The 17,518-nt window shown below is 36.7% G+C and overlaps 1 protein-coding gene and 1 long non-coding RNA gene across 9 annotated transcripts in view; both read right to left on the bottom strand.

Moving 5' to 3' along the window:
* Positions 1-17,518, bottom strand: part of LOC143243177 (uncharacterized) — a 386,181-nt gene that overhangs the window by 338,178 nt on the left and 30,485 nt on the right. The gene's annotated exons all lie outside the window — the stretch shown is intronic.
* Positions 7,765-17,515, bottom strand: LOC143243189 (uncharacterized). Its single transcript, XR_013024155.1, has 2 exons — positions 14,207-17,515; positions 7,765-8,046 (listed from the first exon to the last, which is right to left on the bottom strand). It is a non-coding gene; the product is annotated as an uncharacterized LOC143243189 (long non-coding RNA).

Raw genomic sequence — 17,518 nt, 5'->3', positions numbered from 1 at the left:
CAGGATCCCTTCCTCCCCTTCAGGGGTCACCACGCACGGCAAACACGCAGGTGGATGTTTAGATCCCAGAGGAAGTAAACTGAAAATACAGTTCCCTCACCACGAACAGGAATCCACATCGAGGAGTCAAGTAATGAAAATTACAAAGAAAGAAAATGATTATTCAACAGACTGATTTATTGATTTAGTGTTTTATGGCACAAAGCAGCGAGGCTATCTGCGCCAGACATTCGGTAAAAATGTAAAAAAAAATAAATGTAGTAATAGACATAAATGGAAATGAAGATAAAACAAAAAAGTATAAAACCAATGTTGACACCTAGTCTACAATGTTAAGATAGAAGGCAGAGTATAAGAAGTTGTAAGGTATTTACTCTAGCAAAAAGGTAATGATCATAACCCGCCAGGAAGACTAACAGGTAAGTTCAAGAACCACCGTCAGTCACCTGAAGTTGGTCTTTCCAGTCCTGGTTCCGGGTTATGTGTCATAGCAACCAGTATCAAAATGTAAAAGAATAGAAGTTTTAAAAGATACATAGCAAAATTGTAACAATGAGTAGCCAAATGTCCAGTGAAAAGATAAAGTCAAGTAAATGGAGTAAAATTTGTAAAAGTAAATGAAGGTAAAAACAAAACAGCAATTAAAACAGAAAATGGTGTAAAAACCAATGGTGACATCCAGTCTTCAAAGTTGTAAAATATTTACTCTAGCAAAATGGTAATGATCATAACCCACCAGGAAGACTAACAGGTAAGTTCAAGAACCACCGTCAATCACCTGAAGTTGGCCTTTCCAGTCCTGGTTCCGGGTTATGTGTCATAGCAGCTATTATCAAAATGTAAAAGAATAAAAGTTTTAAAAGACACTCCGCAAAATCGTAATAATGAGTAGTCAAATGTCCAGTAAAAAGATAAAAGTCAAGTAAATGGAGTAAAATTTGTAAAAGTAATTGAAGATAAAAGCAAAACGGCAATTAAAACAGAAAATGGCGTAAAACCAATGTTGACATCCAGTCAACAAAGTTGAAAAGAACTACCTGTAGCAAAATGGTAATGATCATAACCCGCCAGAAAGACTAAGAGGTAGGTATAAAAACCACCGTCAGTCACCTGAAGTTGTTCTTTCCAGTCCTGGTTCCGGGTAATGAGTCAATATGGCCAGTACTAAAAATTTAAGTAGTAAAAGTGTGAAATGATATGCAGCAAAAGTATAATAACAACTCGCCAGAACGACTAACGAGTAGTTCAAACGGATAGTTCAAACAGTAGCGTTAGTCACCTGAAGTTGGCCTTTCCAGTCCTGGTGTCGAGTTATTTAATGTTCTGGCCATTGTCCAATGTCAAATTGAAGGATAGATATTAAAACTGTAAAAAAGGAACCACAATTAAAAAGGTCTGATGAATAAATATGCAACACTTAAATGAGATTAAAAAGATTAATGGCCATTAAAAAATTAAAAACATTATCAAGGTGGACAGAGTCACCATCACCAATAACTCTGTCCAATGTTACAGACTGACCCTGGGAAAAAATATGTTTAAAATATTGCCGTCGTTGAGAATTGTAACGATGGCAAGAAAGTAAAACGTTGCTGATAGTGATTTGAGTGTTACACAAACTACACATTGGTGCATCAGTTCCAGATAAAAGAAAATGATGAGTTAAAAAACTGTGACCAATGCGTAGCCTAGTGAGAACAACTTCCTCCTTCCGAACTTTACGGAAGCTAGATGGCCAAAGTCCAATTTTGGGTTTGATTTGAAAAAGTTTGTTGTCACGTTGCTCACTCCAAGTGGACTGCCAGCTGGCACGGAGCCGAGCCTTGAAGACAATACCATAGTCCATGTACGGAATAAGCATAGGAGTGATGGTGCTGAAGCAGACATATTTAGCTGCCATGTCTGCAAGCTCGTTCCCGCGAATACCAACATGGCCTGGTATCCAGAAAAACTGGATTGAAGTAGCTGCTAATGAGAAATGGGCCAGTCTGTTTCGAATATCAGGGAAAATAGAATGTGAGCTAACGTGTAGCGATTCCAAGGCAAGTATAGAACTTAGCGAATCAGTATAAATGGTGCAGTTGGAGTACTGCTCAGCTGCAATATGATCCAGGGCAAGAGATATGGCATACAGTTCAGCAGTGAACACAGAAGCTGTAGAAGGGATTCTGCGCGCAACTACTGACCCATAGCAAACCATAGCAGAGCCCATTGAATTACCTGATTTGGAACCATCTGTATAAATGGGAATTGAATGATTGTTTGAAAGATATTCATTGAATAAAAGACGGTACTTCCAATCTGGAGTATCTGACTTTTTTAGGTGACTGAAAGAAAGGTCACATTTGGGTGCTGTAATAAGCCATGGTGGGATGGGCCGACCTGTGGAATCTGCAATGTTATCCAAGGACAGACCCAATTCATCCAATTGCGCCCGGATGCGAAGGCCAAACGGAGCAATGACAGATCGTTTGTTCTGAAAAAGTACTGCCCACCGAGGAAGGAAAACACATTTCCAGGTGGGATGCTTTGGTAAGGAATGAAGTTTCGAAGTATATTGTAAAGATAGTTGCAAACGGCAAAGGTGTAGAGAAGGTTCATGAGATTCAATGTATATACTTTGAACTGGAGAGGTACGGAAAGCCCCAGTGCAGAGTCGAAGTACTTGGTGATGAATGGGGTCCAGCATCTTAACGCCGAGGATCTGGCAGAGCCATAGACCATTGATCCATAATCGAGTTTCGATCTAATAAGAGCACGTTATACCTTTAACATTGAACAGTGATCTGCCCCACAACTGGTAGAAGAGAGAACACGGAGGATGTTCAGTGCTCTTGTACATTTGACCCGAAGCTGCTTTAAGTGTGGTATAGAGGTCAGTTTACGATCAAAGATAAGCCCCAAGAACTTGGTCTCCGGGGACCACTGGCAGCAAAATTTCACCGATATAAAGTTCAGGATCAAGGTGAATACCCCGTCGACGGCAAAAGTGCATGCATACAGTTTTGGGAGAGAGAGAAATTAAAGCCGTTCGCCAGAGTCCACTTCTGTACACAATTGAGGGCAGTTTGTAGTTGCCGCTCAATATATCTCATGTTTGACGACTGACACGAGATGTGAAAGTCGTCGACATACAGTCCATTCGCAAGAGTGAGAGGGAGTTGTTCAGTGATGGCATTTATCTTTATACTGAAGAGTGTAACACTCAATACACAGCCTTAAGGGACTCCAAGTTCCTGTACAAAAGAACGGGAAAGTGTCGAACCCACACGAACTTGGAATCTCCTGTCCATTAAATTTTCTTTAATAAACATGGGTAGATGGCCACGTAACCCATATGTATGGAGGTCTCGCAAAACGCCATACCTCCATGTTGTGTTGTAAGCCTTCTCTATTTCAAAGAATATTGATACAAGATGTTGGCGGTTGAGAAAGGCTTCTCTGATAGATGTTTCAAGACGAATTAGGTGGTATGTGGTGGAGTGTTGTCGACGGAACCCACACTGGGTGGGCGAAAGGAGGTTGTTTGATTCAAGGAACCAAACAAGACGAGCATTAACCATCCTTTCTAATGTCTTACAGAGACAGCTCGTCAAAGCAATTGGACGGTAGTTTGAAGGAATCTTGGGATCTTTCCCTGGCTTAGAGAAAGGTAAAATAATAGCCTGGCGCCAGGCATCAGGAAAACATTCTCCTGCAAGATCCGGTTGAAAACAATCAGAAGAACATCAAGAGAAGCAGGAGATAGATGGTGCAGCATGTCATAATGAATATCATCAGGTCCAACAGACGTACTGGCAGACCGATGTAGGGCCATTTTTAGTTCCACCAGGGTAAAGGGACAATTATAGTCAAAGAAACAGTCAGTTCGAAAGGAAAGAGGTGATCGCTCTGCCCGAGTCTTGATGGCCAGGAAGGTGGAGGAACAAGCAGTAGTGCTAGATACCCGGCAAAAGCTTTCACCTAGAGTGTTAGCGATGTTCTGAACATCAGTCACCTCCTGACAATCAGAGAGTAAGATCGAGAGGGGGACAGAACTGTAGTGCCCATTAACCTTTCGAATCCTGTCCCATATGATCTTGGAACTGGTGGTAGAAGATATGCTGGTTGTGAACTTAATCCAAGATTCCTTCTGGCTTTGACGTCTTACCCACCTAGCATGTTCACGGGCCCGTTGGAAAGCAACCCGGTTTGAAAGTGTGGGATATCTACGAAAAGTATCCCAGGCCCGCTTTTGAGCCTTCCGTGCTAAGTGGCAAGCAGGATTTTACCACGGACGAGGATATCGTGGAAAACGTGTCGAGGTTTTAGGAATACACTGAGCAGCTGCATGTGTAATGCAGTCAGTTACCGCTGCTACACAGTCGTCTATTGATGGATGATTTACGATGGCAGGATCAAGTTCTGCGAGAGCAGTGAAAGTGGACCAGTCTGCCTGATCCAGCTTCCACCGGGGCACGCGGGTAGGGTGGCATCGACCACGGCCAGTCTCTCTCAAAAGGATCGGAAAATGATCACTGCCTAGTGGATTACTGTCAACCCTCCATGAAAAATGGGAGAATAATGAAGGGGAGCAAACTGAGAGATCAATAGCAGTAAAGGACTGAAGGTGCATGAAAGTAAGTGGAAGAACCAGTATTGAAAAGAGAAAGATTGTGATCAGAGAGCATCCGCTCTACAGATCGGCCCCTCCCATCAATAATAGCACTTCCCCAGATGGGATGATGTCCATTAAAATCTCCTAGGATTAGAAATGGAGATGGCAATTGTTCAACGAGAGCATCAAGATCTGATTGATCATATGTCTCTCCAGGGGACAGGTACAGAGAACAAACAGTGATGGTATGACCGAAGGAAACACGGATGGCTACAGCCTACAAGGATGTGTTGAGTGACAAAGACAGGGTGGACACGTGTTGATCAACCAACAGTGCCACCCCTCCATGTACTCGACCATCACACAACCTGTCATTACTGTACAGAGAAAACTGCCGAATGGAGACAGTATCAGCAGTTTTGAGAAATGTTTCTTGTAAAGAAAGACAAACAGGATGGTAGGAAGCAATCAGCGTTTTTATATCATCCAGATTAGAACGTAAACCTCGACAGTTCCATTGTATCAAGGTGGCCATTTTTAAGAATGGGTAGGTGAAGTGGCTGGAGAACCCTTCGGTTTACGACCACGTCTTTTTTTCTTTACTGTCTTTAGTCGGAGGAGGTCTATCAACCTCCATGGATCCTGCTCTGGGTCAGGTGGGCAGGTTTTTGTTATTGGAAGGGGAATCCAGTGACTGAGGACGCGAACGAATACTTGTTTTGTCTCTTGTGGTGGGAGAAAAAGATGTATAAGAAGAAATGCCTGTATTTGAAACTGAAGGACGTGGATCTTGAGGTTTGTTGGTAGGTATGGGAGGAACAGAGATGGGTGTGGAAGTCGATTCATCAACCTTTTTAACCACGGAGGTAAAAAGGCTTTTCATTTGTTTTGAAAACGAATCTCTTGGAGGCACAGAGATATCTGTCTACACTCCCACTGTAGTTGTGGAATGAAGTGCAGCAGCATATGTCCGAGATGGGGTGGCGGGCAGCAATTTCCGAGCCTCAGGATAACTAATGTTATGTGTCGTTTTCAAACGCTGCACCTCTTTTTCCTCCAACCATTTTGGGCAAGAATGGAAGTAAGAGGGGTGAGAACCATTGCAGTTTACGCAATGTGGGTTCATGTCACAGTCATAGGCATCGTGGTCCTTGCCTCCACAATGAACACATGCCACGACAAGATGTCTTTAAGTGGCCGAATCTCTGACATTGGAAACATCGAAGAGGGTTTGGTATGTATGGCCGAACCTTGCAAATGTGATAACCTGCCTTGATGGTGGCAGGTGCACGTGGTGAAGTAAATGTTAAAACGAGGGTATTTGTTGGCTGTGTAACTTCATCTTTGCGAGTGGAGATGCGCCTCACTGCAGAAATTCTTTGAGTGGAGAGACCTGCGAGAATCTCTGACTCGGGAACGTTCTTCAAATCCCTTTCAACAATAACTCCTCGTGAAGAATTCAAGGTAGCATGGGGTGTAATCTCAATAGGTATATCCACAATTGCCTTTGAATTCAAGAGGAGTTCACTGTGTTGGGATGTTGATATTTCAACCAATATGTCACCAGATCGAAGTTTCTTTACTGACTTTGGAGAGCCAGCAAGTCCCTCTAGTCCCTTTTGAATAAAAGAAGGGGACATTTGCCCTGAAGGTTTTTCCGAAAGAGAATGTAATATAAGAAAATGAGGTACATGTGTTACTGATGTTGAAGATTGCTTTTCTGGGTATTCAAGACGTGGTCGCTCACCCATTGACTGTTTTTTTACAATTTTATTTAAATTTTTTAGAGGATCCACAGGAAAAAGAAAAAAATTTCGGTACCCACTGACCCCACCCACCATGGAGCCATACTAGGCGACGCACTACAAAGTCACGCAAGGACAATGCAGCAACGCCAGGGTTTCGTGAGCACTATACCCAAACACCAGCATCAGGCACAATGTCCACAACACCCGTTGAGAACTTCCAACACTGGTACTTGGTTGACTCTAGCCCAAGTGGACCAGCCGATTGACCCAAGGGTGGCCACCCAAAGGCCGCCCGTCTACAGGAATTCGAGGCCAAAGTGGTGTGTTAGGGTTGGACCCCTCAACAACCAGGATCCTCTCCTCCCCTTCACGGGTCGCCACGCACGGCAAACACGTGGATGGATGTTTGGATCCCAGAGAAGGTAACCAGATAGAACAGAACCTTCCCTGGGAGGTCCCCTCACCACGTACAGGAATCCACACCGAGGGGATTGAACAGACACACAATCACGGTAATATATATTATGTTGTGTTTGAAATACATTTCTCTGTAATTGACTACTTTTCTATCGAGCTCTGAAATACACTGAGCAATTTCACTTGACTTTGAGGTTAGTCTTGCAAAAATCTTTGATAACCTGAAACAAGACATTTTCTCTCTTTAAAGCTCATACAAATGCAAAATGACAGCATTTGCAAAATATAAAATGCCAAAGGAAAATAAACTGTACGTGCCCAAAACATCTTTAATTGTCTCTCAAATACAGTATAGCCACCTCCACCCCTATCACTAAGAGGAGGTAAAATGCACCACAAGGTTAAATAGAGTATAATAGTGGTCTAGGAGCAGGTGTTTTAGGAGTCTTTTACCTAAATCTGGCATTGAATTTTGTGTACCTAATCCCCTCATTGATTTATATGACCCTCACAAGTTAAAGGTGCAAAATATGGGGTTTGTACTGAAGGATCATGGGTGGATGTCCTAACAATATTTCTTCATGGGTTTAACCTCTTTTTCAAGTAAGATACAAATAATCTGGAGATGATGGAAGAATTTTTAGTATACTGGAGTCTCTACAAATCATGAGAGGACTTTAGAGCACAACACGACAGAGCAGATATTCTATGCCTGTTCTAAAACTAAGCTAAATTCACTTTATGGATTTTTTTTAATTTTCTTGAATTATTCCTGTGAATAATCTATTGAAAAGTGATTCTTAGGCAGAACAACTATTTTTGAACACAAAGTGAAACTTTTTTCAATTCACTCTAAAGTTCATCTTCCACAATATTCACAATTTGTTGAAAGAAAAAATATGATTGCCAAAAAATGAATATCTAATTGTTAATAAAAATAAGACAAACCTGGTATGTATTTCATGTTTATTCAGAAAATATAAATGACACATTAACAGCTCATTTGTTGAAAAAGTTTTATTCCATTCTTCTTACAGGGCCCGGCATGGCCAAGCGTGTTAAGGCGTACGACTCGTAATCTGAGGGTCGCGGGTTAGCATTCCAGTCGCGCCAAATATGCTCGCCCTCCCAGCCGTGGGGGTGTTACAATGTGACAGTCAATCCCACTATTCGTTGGTAAAAGAGTATTCCAAGAGTTGGCAGTGGGTGGTGATGACTAGCTGCCTTCTCTCTAGTCTTACACTGCTAAATTAGGGACGGCTAGCACAGATAGCCCTCGAGTAGCTTTGTGAGAAATTCAAAAACAAAAAAACAAACAATTCTTCTTACATAAAAACAATTCCAGTATTGTTGCACAGGCTTTAATAATAAAACACTGACTGCAAGTTAAAAGCAAAACGGAACAGGTAGGCCAATCATAAATATGAATATATTATGAATAATGTTCAATACTTATAGATTTAAAATACCTTTGAACCACTTGGATATTTTACTACTGCTACTGTACACTACTGTATAAGGTCTTCTCATACACACAAAATTGCCATAATTCGTCACCAAATACAACTGAATCCAGTATGCATGTAACTGGACCTTTAGACTGACCTGATATTGAAAAAGGAATATTTAATAAAATTCAAAACATATCAGATGTATGTACAAGAATCATAGCAAGCTTTTAGTAAAACATACAAGTCTGTTATGCACAAAAAACTAGATGAGTCACAAAGATATGTTTGCAAATTGATAATATCTGTATGACTATGATTAACATATTAAAGCACATGGCAATGCTCATGTGAAAAATAAGGTTTCTTTTCTATCATTGTATAATTTCCATATTGTATTTGCACAGCCTCTGAAATTCATATCTAATGTTTTTGTAAATAATACCATATATATTGCACCTGTTACTTACTTTCCTCTACCATAAAATGTTTGTAAATCAGTGGCAAAGGATAAAATACATACATATTTAATAACTGACATCAAATACAAAATACTATGTTCAACGGTGCTCTCTAAAATGTAAAAACATATGAGTTTTGACACCTACACATACAAATAGGCCTAACATGAAAACATTTACAGGAATGAAGACAATATCTAAAAATACTATAATAAACTTCTAAGACATATGATGAGAACTGAATTGTGTAATAATGAGTCTTCAAATACAAAAAAATAAACCACAAAAGAAACAAGAACTGGTTAATTGTATTCTTAATGGATGACACTTTCTTAACAAATAAGGACCTATACTTTGGGATGAACAGAAAATTCCTAACATATTGCTAAGTGTAAAATTTTATTGATAAATGTGCTTTATTCTGTGGAGCTGTGATGCTCCCACAAATCTACTCATTTAAGAATATACAACTTAACATTTTAAGAACAGTAAAAAGAGATAAACAGAATTACAAGTTTTGAATGTTTAATGTATTCTAATTACGTATACCAAAAGTGAAGATTACATTGCTTATTTATACTTCAGATTTTCTTACAAAGTGTGAGTCACAGTCCAGACATGATAGAAATGTTTTTTTTAACAAGGTATAACAAATCAGAAGCACATAAAATAAAAATCTTCAGTAAAATTGCAACAGCAATGTAATACTGTATAACAATACAGAACATATATAACCCTCAAGATCTTATCTAGTCAATACAATTTTTTGTCACATTTCATGTAAATGTGATTTTACTGATACAGCTTGTTGTTGAGGCAAACAAGATTCAACATGAAGATGCCACAGAAAAGAAGCTGCATAAATCTGGATATCTTGTATGGAAACAGAAAAATGGTGAAGTCTGAGAGTACAGGGTCATTCCATGTCAAATTATCTACAATTTGGAAATTTTCCAGGTGACCCCTTCAGAATTCCTTGAAAACATTCACATATGCTCATCTACCCATATAATGAAATACTGCCAAATATTAGTTCAATATCTTTAATAGTTTCTGATTCACAGCCCTGTAAAATTTAGTTAATTTGTTTTTATTTGTGGCAAATTCGTTTTCGGGCAAACTTGGCTACCTAAAGCTGCAACAGTTATGGTGCAAGAAGGCTGAAATGTGCTACACTGACTGAATTAATCTTACAGAATTCAAAAATGGTCTCAAACCAAGTTTATCTCTCTGAGGATTTGCATAGTGAGGCTGTAAACTCATCTGAAAACCAAAAATCATAAAAAACATTGGTTTATTTAAGAAGTCATAGCTCTTGAGACATAATATGATACAAAGCTGAATTTTGTTTACAAATTTCCTGTGACATATTAGGTGATAAATCAGCAATTGTTGTAGTTAAAAGAGTGTTAGATCTCCTGTAAAAGAATGTAGTTGAATGCAACTTTTTATGATTTAGCTAAAAATAGCCATACTTCTGGCCACAGTTTGACCATATCACCAGTTATTCACCCTTTCCAGATTTTTACCATATATTCTTACATCTCTGAATATGATTAACAAAATAAAATCAGGATGGTCTTCAACCTACTTTTAAGTTATAATTTTTTAAAGTATCCTCTGACCATACGTTTTTCATTGAAAAACAATTCAGTTCTGGTGTGTTACTGGGTGCAAATATATCCATACAATTTTGAAATAATTTATGAATACCATTGAAATATTCTAATCAGCCTTTACCATATATTCTTACATCTCTGAATATGATCTTCACAAAGTTCAATGTTGTGCAAAATAATAAATTATCAAATTTTAAGTGTCTCTGATATGCACCATTGGGCAAAGAACCACATTCAGGTCATTCAGTTCTTTTTTGTCAATCAGGAATCAGTCCTGCAGAATTGTGTAAAGTTTGATCCACTTGAGCACTATGAAAAAACACAAAACTGTGGCAGGTATTAAGTCACATCATAGCTTTATTCTACCAACACATTCTATATGAGAAGGTTATCAGATGATGATGTGTACACAGTTGTAACTGTTGGTAGTAGCAGTGAAAGTGATGCTGCAGCAGCTCAAATAGGGTCTGATGATAGCAATGACAATTATCATCCACGGAAATATGTGGCATGCTTATATGATCAAGAATGGTACATGGGAAACATAAAAGATAGATCAGATGAACATTCCGTTGTGTTGGTGTCATTTATGAAGAAATCAAGAAACGAAGTGTTTGCATGTCCTGTGAGGTCATGTACAGATGAAAGCTGGATTCCTTTCCAACATATTCTTTGTCTGATGAGTGCACCTAAATTGCATGGCAGTAGTGCTCGCCACTATGTTCTAAGTCAAAGTGATCTCAATATAACCAAACTCAAATTTTAGAAATTTATTCAAGCTGTCTGAACAAATCAGTGTTTATTTGATGTTGTTAAGGCTAATTTATCGCCAAAGCAGTTTTTGAAACATTTCATTGTCATGATTATTGCAGTTTGGTATGACTATAATCTTTCTCAGTTATCCTCTGTTGTAGCACTATGCTTTTTGTGTCTGATTTATCTTTGCATTTATTATATTATGAATCTTAAACTCAGCCATATCTACGTAACTGTAATGCATACACAATATATTTGCATTGTCATGTGATCTAACTAGTTATGCCAGTAAACTTGTTCAGAAACGAATCAATTCTTTCTAGTTTCATACAACTTCATTATTTAACATTGTGAAAGGCTGGTTACAATATTTCAGTGGGATTCGTAATATTCTGACAGGTATTTTTCAAAATTGTATGGATATATTTGCACCCAGTAACACACCATAACTGAATTGTTTTTCAATAAAAAACGTATGGTCAGAGGATATTTAAAAAAATTATAACTCAAAAGTAGGTTGAACACCATCCTGATTTATTTTGTACATCATATTCAGAGATGTAAGAATATATGGTAAAAATCTGAAAAGGCTGAATAACTGGTGACATGGTCAAACTGTGACCAGAAATAGGACTATTTTTAGCTACATCATAAAAAGTAGCATGCAACTACATTCTTTTACAGGAGATCTAATAGACTTTTAACTACAACAATTGCTGATTTATCAACTGATATGTCATAGGAAATTTGTAAACAAAATTCAGCTTTGTATCATATTAAGTCTTAGGGCTATGGCTTCTTAAATAAACCAATTTTTTTTTATAATCTTGGGTTTTCAGGTGATGGTACAGCCTCACTATGCAAATTCTCGGAGAGATAAACTTGGTTTGAGACCATTTTTGAATTCTGTGAGATCTGTCAGTGTAGCAAATTTCAGCTTTCTACCACCATTACTTTTGCAGCTTCAAGCAGCCAAAGTTGCCCGAAAATGAATTCACCAAAAATAAAAAAAAAATAATTAAATTTTACAGTGCTGTAAATCAGAAACTATTAGAGATACTGATCTAATCTTTGGCAATATTTCATTATATGGGTAAATGAGCACATGTGAAATTTTTCAAAGAATTCTGTGGGGTCACCTGCAGCCCCCTGGACGATTTGACATGGAATGACCCTACAGTTAACTGATCCTCATCTGAATAACATGAAGTAAAAGCAAGCTGTTGGAAATGCTTAACAACATCTTCCAAAGACACAACAAGTTGAGAAAATAAGTTAGCAAAGTAAGAGGTCATATGTCCAGGCTCTAAGGTAGAAAATGTAGAACAAAGCCAGCCACTTCCTGCACAATAACAGCAATGCTGCATATAATAAAATAACTTAAATAGGAAACTAATTTTGCATTATATTATTTACAAGCCCAATACCAAATTGACTGCATTAACTTCATTTAACCCCCATCCTTCTGTTAACAAACATTAAAATTGTTAAAATTAATTCAGTAAAGACAAAGTTAATACTTATTTGAGATTTAACATGAAATATTAAAGCATATCATAACACAAACAAGAAACTAATTTTGTAGTATATGATTTGCAACAGCAATATAAGAAGAACTGACAGCTATCATCAGAAAACTTTGAAATTAAAACAAATTAAAGAAATTCACATTATAAAAATATTCAGCCCAGATCTTATTTATATACATACATATATTTTTGTTCTTTTAACTGAGAAAGAGATCTTAAGACAGACTCTACAGTGAGTTTTAGCACTCAATTGTTAATTTTATGGGGCTATAAGTATATGTTAGATATTTTAATGAATGTCTTTCATAATAATTTTGAAATATTAATACCTGATTGAAAACATCAACAAAATCATCAACTAATAAAACTACTGTAATAGCAGTTAATATAACACAATTTAACAACCATGTATACACATAAAACAAAAGAAAAAAATATAAACCTTTCTGGCTAACAAACTTTTAATACTTAAAATAAATATGAACCAAGATATCATTCAGTTTACTACATGTCATTAAATTATAACAGTTTCATGGAATTTTGTCTTTCACTTGTAATGCTGGTCAAGGATAAATACAAAGGAACAAAGCTAAACATTTTTATCCTTAAATATACATCATACATATGACATGTTTAGTTGTGTTTTATTCAACCATAGCAAACATGGATTTGTGTAAAATTTAAGAAGAATAAGTTTTATCAGAATGATTAGATTTTTATTTCAAAATATAGCTTAGGGTTTGTATTTAATTGTAAGGTCTATGTTTGCAAAACAATATTCGTAGTTTAGCATTCAAACACAGTTGTCAGGGCTAATAAAACCAATGCTAGCACACTCTCTATTACTGTAGAAAACATGGTTATTTTGAGTGTCAAACATTTTGTTTTTATACTCAAATAAATATAACTGCAATAATTTCAATGCAAAAACAAGTAATTATGAAAATATTTAATATTTCCTTAAATGTTGTTGTTTCTTTATGCTAAGCTACAGAAATAAGCACAACAAATACTCAGAATAGTTTTTACAAATAACATTATAACTAAGTGTAAGCTTGTTATGAGTGTTATAAATAAACTGATTTGAACTCTGTTATAGAAAAGTATAATATATTGATGTCAAATTAAGTAAATGAGGCCTTTTGACTTTCAAGAACGAAATTAATGCCACATCATAATTAGATAACTATCATAAGTGTATTTGTACATATCATCTTGAATACTTAAATTTGTAGTAATTTTGGTTAAATATGTTTTATTTTGGGGTCATTTGCATCAATGGTCATCAGATTTATTGAGTGACAACAGGCAATCTCTGATATTTTGACAAAAGACTGCTATAAACTTGCATTTGATGTCAGATGGTAGATCTATTATAGTTTTATATTTATCATATCATGATACATAAGCCACAGTAAGATAAATACATTACAACACACAAAATCTGTACTACACCTCTAATTAAATAAGGTAAAACAAATATTTTTCAAACAACATACACAACCATTTTAACAAAAGCACATTTGTGATAAATAATAAGTCATTTACTTGAATTTAACACAATTCAACCATTCCATCCAAAGATAAGACTTTTAAAATGTTAAATTTACAACACTAAAGATGATACTAACAATTCCTTTTACAGGTTTTCTCTACACTTTCTGCAAGTTGACCTTCTCATAATGTCAGCATATGTGCAAAGACACATTGATTCAACTCCACTCCTACGTCACTGACATGTATTTTTATCAGCTGAAACAAATTTTTATTTTTGGGAAAGTTTGCTCAACTATTTTCTACACTGCCAAAAAACCCAAAATGTTTCCACAATACTGAACTAAAATGCTACTGAGCATAAAATGCCTTCAAATTTGAGGTACTGGAATTTCATTTTAACGTAAGCATTTTCCAGTTTGCTTACACAAACTGAAATTGTGTTGGTGACAAATACGTGTCTATTTGCACATAATTTTCTCATTCAAAGGCATATTATGACTGTAAGTGTTCTGATAAGGTATGCTTAAGCAGCTTAAACTATCCTTGTTCTTTCTTTACATTCAGAAGGGGACATAAATCAGGTATGATGCCCTCTTTCTGGAAAAATGCAGCTTCAGTGAAAGCGTCATCCACACATTGTTTCTTTACAGACAAAGGAAAACCATGAAGAAGAATGAAAACTCGTAACATAGTCAGTGTAATCCATTAAGACAACGCAGTTGCAAAAACGTTTAATAAAAATGAAATGATGTTCACAAACTAATTAGTTGTGAACAAAGATGAGAACAGTTATGTCCAATCAATCCCTAGTAAACTCAAACTTTTGAAAGTGTTTACCAATTTCCAACTTGGAATTAAAATTTAAAAAAATTACTCAAAATTCCTAATGAATTTGTTTTCTGTAAATTTATGGACATCATTTACAAACATCTTCTTTGAAAAACTAATTTTTCCAAATTTATTTCCAATACCAGTGCTTCAAAATCATATACTTTTTCTCTTATACTCCTAGCATTACAACAGTAATAATCAAGTCTATCCTTTCCTGCTACTTCTGTACTAACTAACCATGCTAAATTTTTCATTTCCTCATATTCTTTTTGTGTTGAGTTTTTTTCTGGCCCTCACCACTGTTTAGTTTAGTTTAAAGAGTTAATAGTCTTAAAAAACAAGCCAGCTGCTACAGTACTTAAATGTAAACCACCCATTCCAAAAGCTCCCTTCTTTCGATGAACTTGATCGATACAAGTCCAGTCAGTCTGCTGGGTAGATTCGAACTCCCAATTCTTTGTTAATATTTATCCAATTTTTTTCTTTTAATGTCTTCTGGAGAAACACTCATTAAAAAATGAATATCATATATGTATTGTTACCTGCATATTTTTTACGGCTGTGATTGGACATCCACTTTGTAGAATTCAACAATGATTTGCAAGTTATGACGTCAATACTGATTATGCTTTCGAGTATCTTAGCAACGTTAAACGTAAGGAAAAGAATTTCAGAAAGTTAGTCAAGTTCTACGAAGCTTTTTTGTTTGTTTTTGTTTTTTTTGGAATTTCGCACAAAGCTACTTGAGGGCTATCTGTGCTAGCCGTCCCTAATTTAGCAGTGTAAGACTAGAGGGAAGGCAGCTAGTCATCACCACACACCGCCAACTCTTGGACTACTCTTTCACCAACGAATAGTCGGATTAAACGTCACATTATACGCCCCCACGGCTGGGAGGACGAGTATGTTTAGCGCGACGCGGGCGCGAACTCGCGACCCTCGGATTACGAGTCGCACGCCTTACGTGCTTGCCCATGCCAGGCCCTCTACGAAGCCGAACGAATATTGATATTTCGTCTTATAAACAGAGAAGTAAGATGTTATAATGGAATTAACATAAAGAAGTATTATTTTTGAGAAAAATATATTATAAAGTCGGCTGGTACTGGTATTAACACTTTAATTGAAATACAGTTTGAGTTCCTCTTCCCCCCCCAAAGTATGTTATGGGTTACTGAATTATGTGAACATGAATAAGTGTTGTATCTTTTCGCTTCAAGACAAACAAACACAGCTATTTTATAACAGAAGTTCGAAGTTACTTCTGTTTACATGTTTTTCATATTTTTTTAGACATGGTTTCTAGTCTTTTGTGTTAACTTGGGTGAAAATATTCAAATTAATCAATAATGTTGACCGTGAGTATAAAGCATATATAAGTTTGTTTTTGTTTTTGAATTTCGCGCAAAGCTACTCGAGGGCTATCTGCGCTAGCCGTCTCTAATTTAGTAGTGTAAGACTAAGGGGAAGACAGCTAGTCATCACCACCCACCGCCAACTCTTGGGCTACTCTTTCACCAACGAATAGTGGGATTAACCGTCACATTATACGCCCCCACGGCTGGGAGGGCGAGCATGTTTAGCGCGACGCGGGCGCGAACCCGCGACCCTCGGAACACGAGTCGCACGCCTTACGCGTTTGGCCATGTCAGGCCTCAGCGTTTCGTTGCATCGAGTTTCAGAATAAATTTACGAATTTTATGCCATAAACGCAAACGAAACATTAATATAAACATTAATAAGTGCATTATGGAAAATACCATGTGTCAAACTCTTGTTTACTATTTAACAATGTATAGAGGGTCGAACGCCCTTAAATGCCCGAGGGTCGTTTATACATTACAAGTTTGGTTGACCAAGTTGTTAACGCATTTTCATTCCGATTATCACAAAATGAAATCAGATGTAAATTTGAACTGAACGTGAGTTATATTGATAAATTTCATTTTCGCTAAAAATAATATTAACATTTTAATAACTGTGGTTCTGTTTTTTCATACTTACCGAAGCAACCTTAAACTCTAAAAACGCGTTTTCCTCACAACAAAACCACATCGGGTTATTTTTTGAGTCCACCGGGGAGATTTGATAACCCCCGTTTTCGTCTTGTAAGTCTGAATGCTTCCCGCTGTAGACTGTAGATATGGCACATAATTTTTGATTTACAAGAAAGACAGAATAATATTCAGATTAAATGTTGCTATGAAAAACTTTTAATAACTCTTTAAATAATATTTCACTAACGAATAGTGGGATTCACCGTCCCATTATAACGCTCACACGCCTTAAAAGACGAGAATATTTGTGTAACGCAGATTCGAACCTGGGATCTTTAGATTACAAGACGGGTGCCTTAACCACCTGGCCAAACCGTGCCGTTTTACCATGAATCTGCGATAAGACCAAAACATGCAAATACCGTTTTCTGAATTAAACACAAACAATCTGAAATAAATACATATGCTGGCCTTATGTACACACATCATACAGTCCACATATAAACTATTTATTTAAAAATGGCTACTTAGTATGTTTTCCTTTTAAAATTAATATGATATTCTAATTATACTTTTGTTGTTATAATAAAAATACAATTTGTTTGTGATATAATTTTA

This window comes from Tachypleus tridentatus, unplaced genomic scaffold (genome assembly GCF_004210375.1).
Source record: "Tachypleus tridentatus isolate NWPU-2018 unplaced genomic scaffold, ASM421037v1 Hic_cluster_2, whole genome shotgun sequence".
Classification (NCBI taxonomy): domain Eukaryota; kingdom Metazoa; phylum Arthropoda; class Merostomata; order Xiphosura; family Limulidae; genus Tachypleus; species Tachypleus tridentatus.
This window is presented reverse-complemented; position numbering and strand designations above follow the sequence as displayed.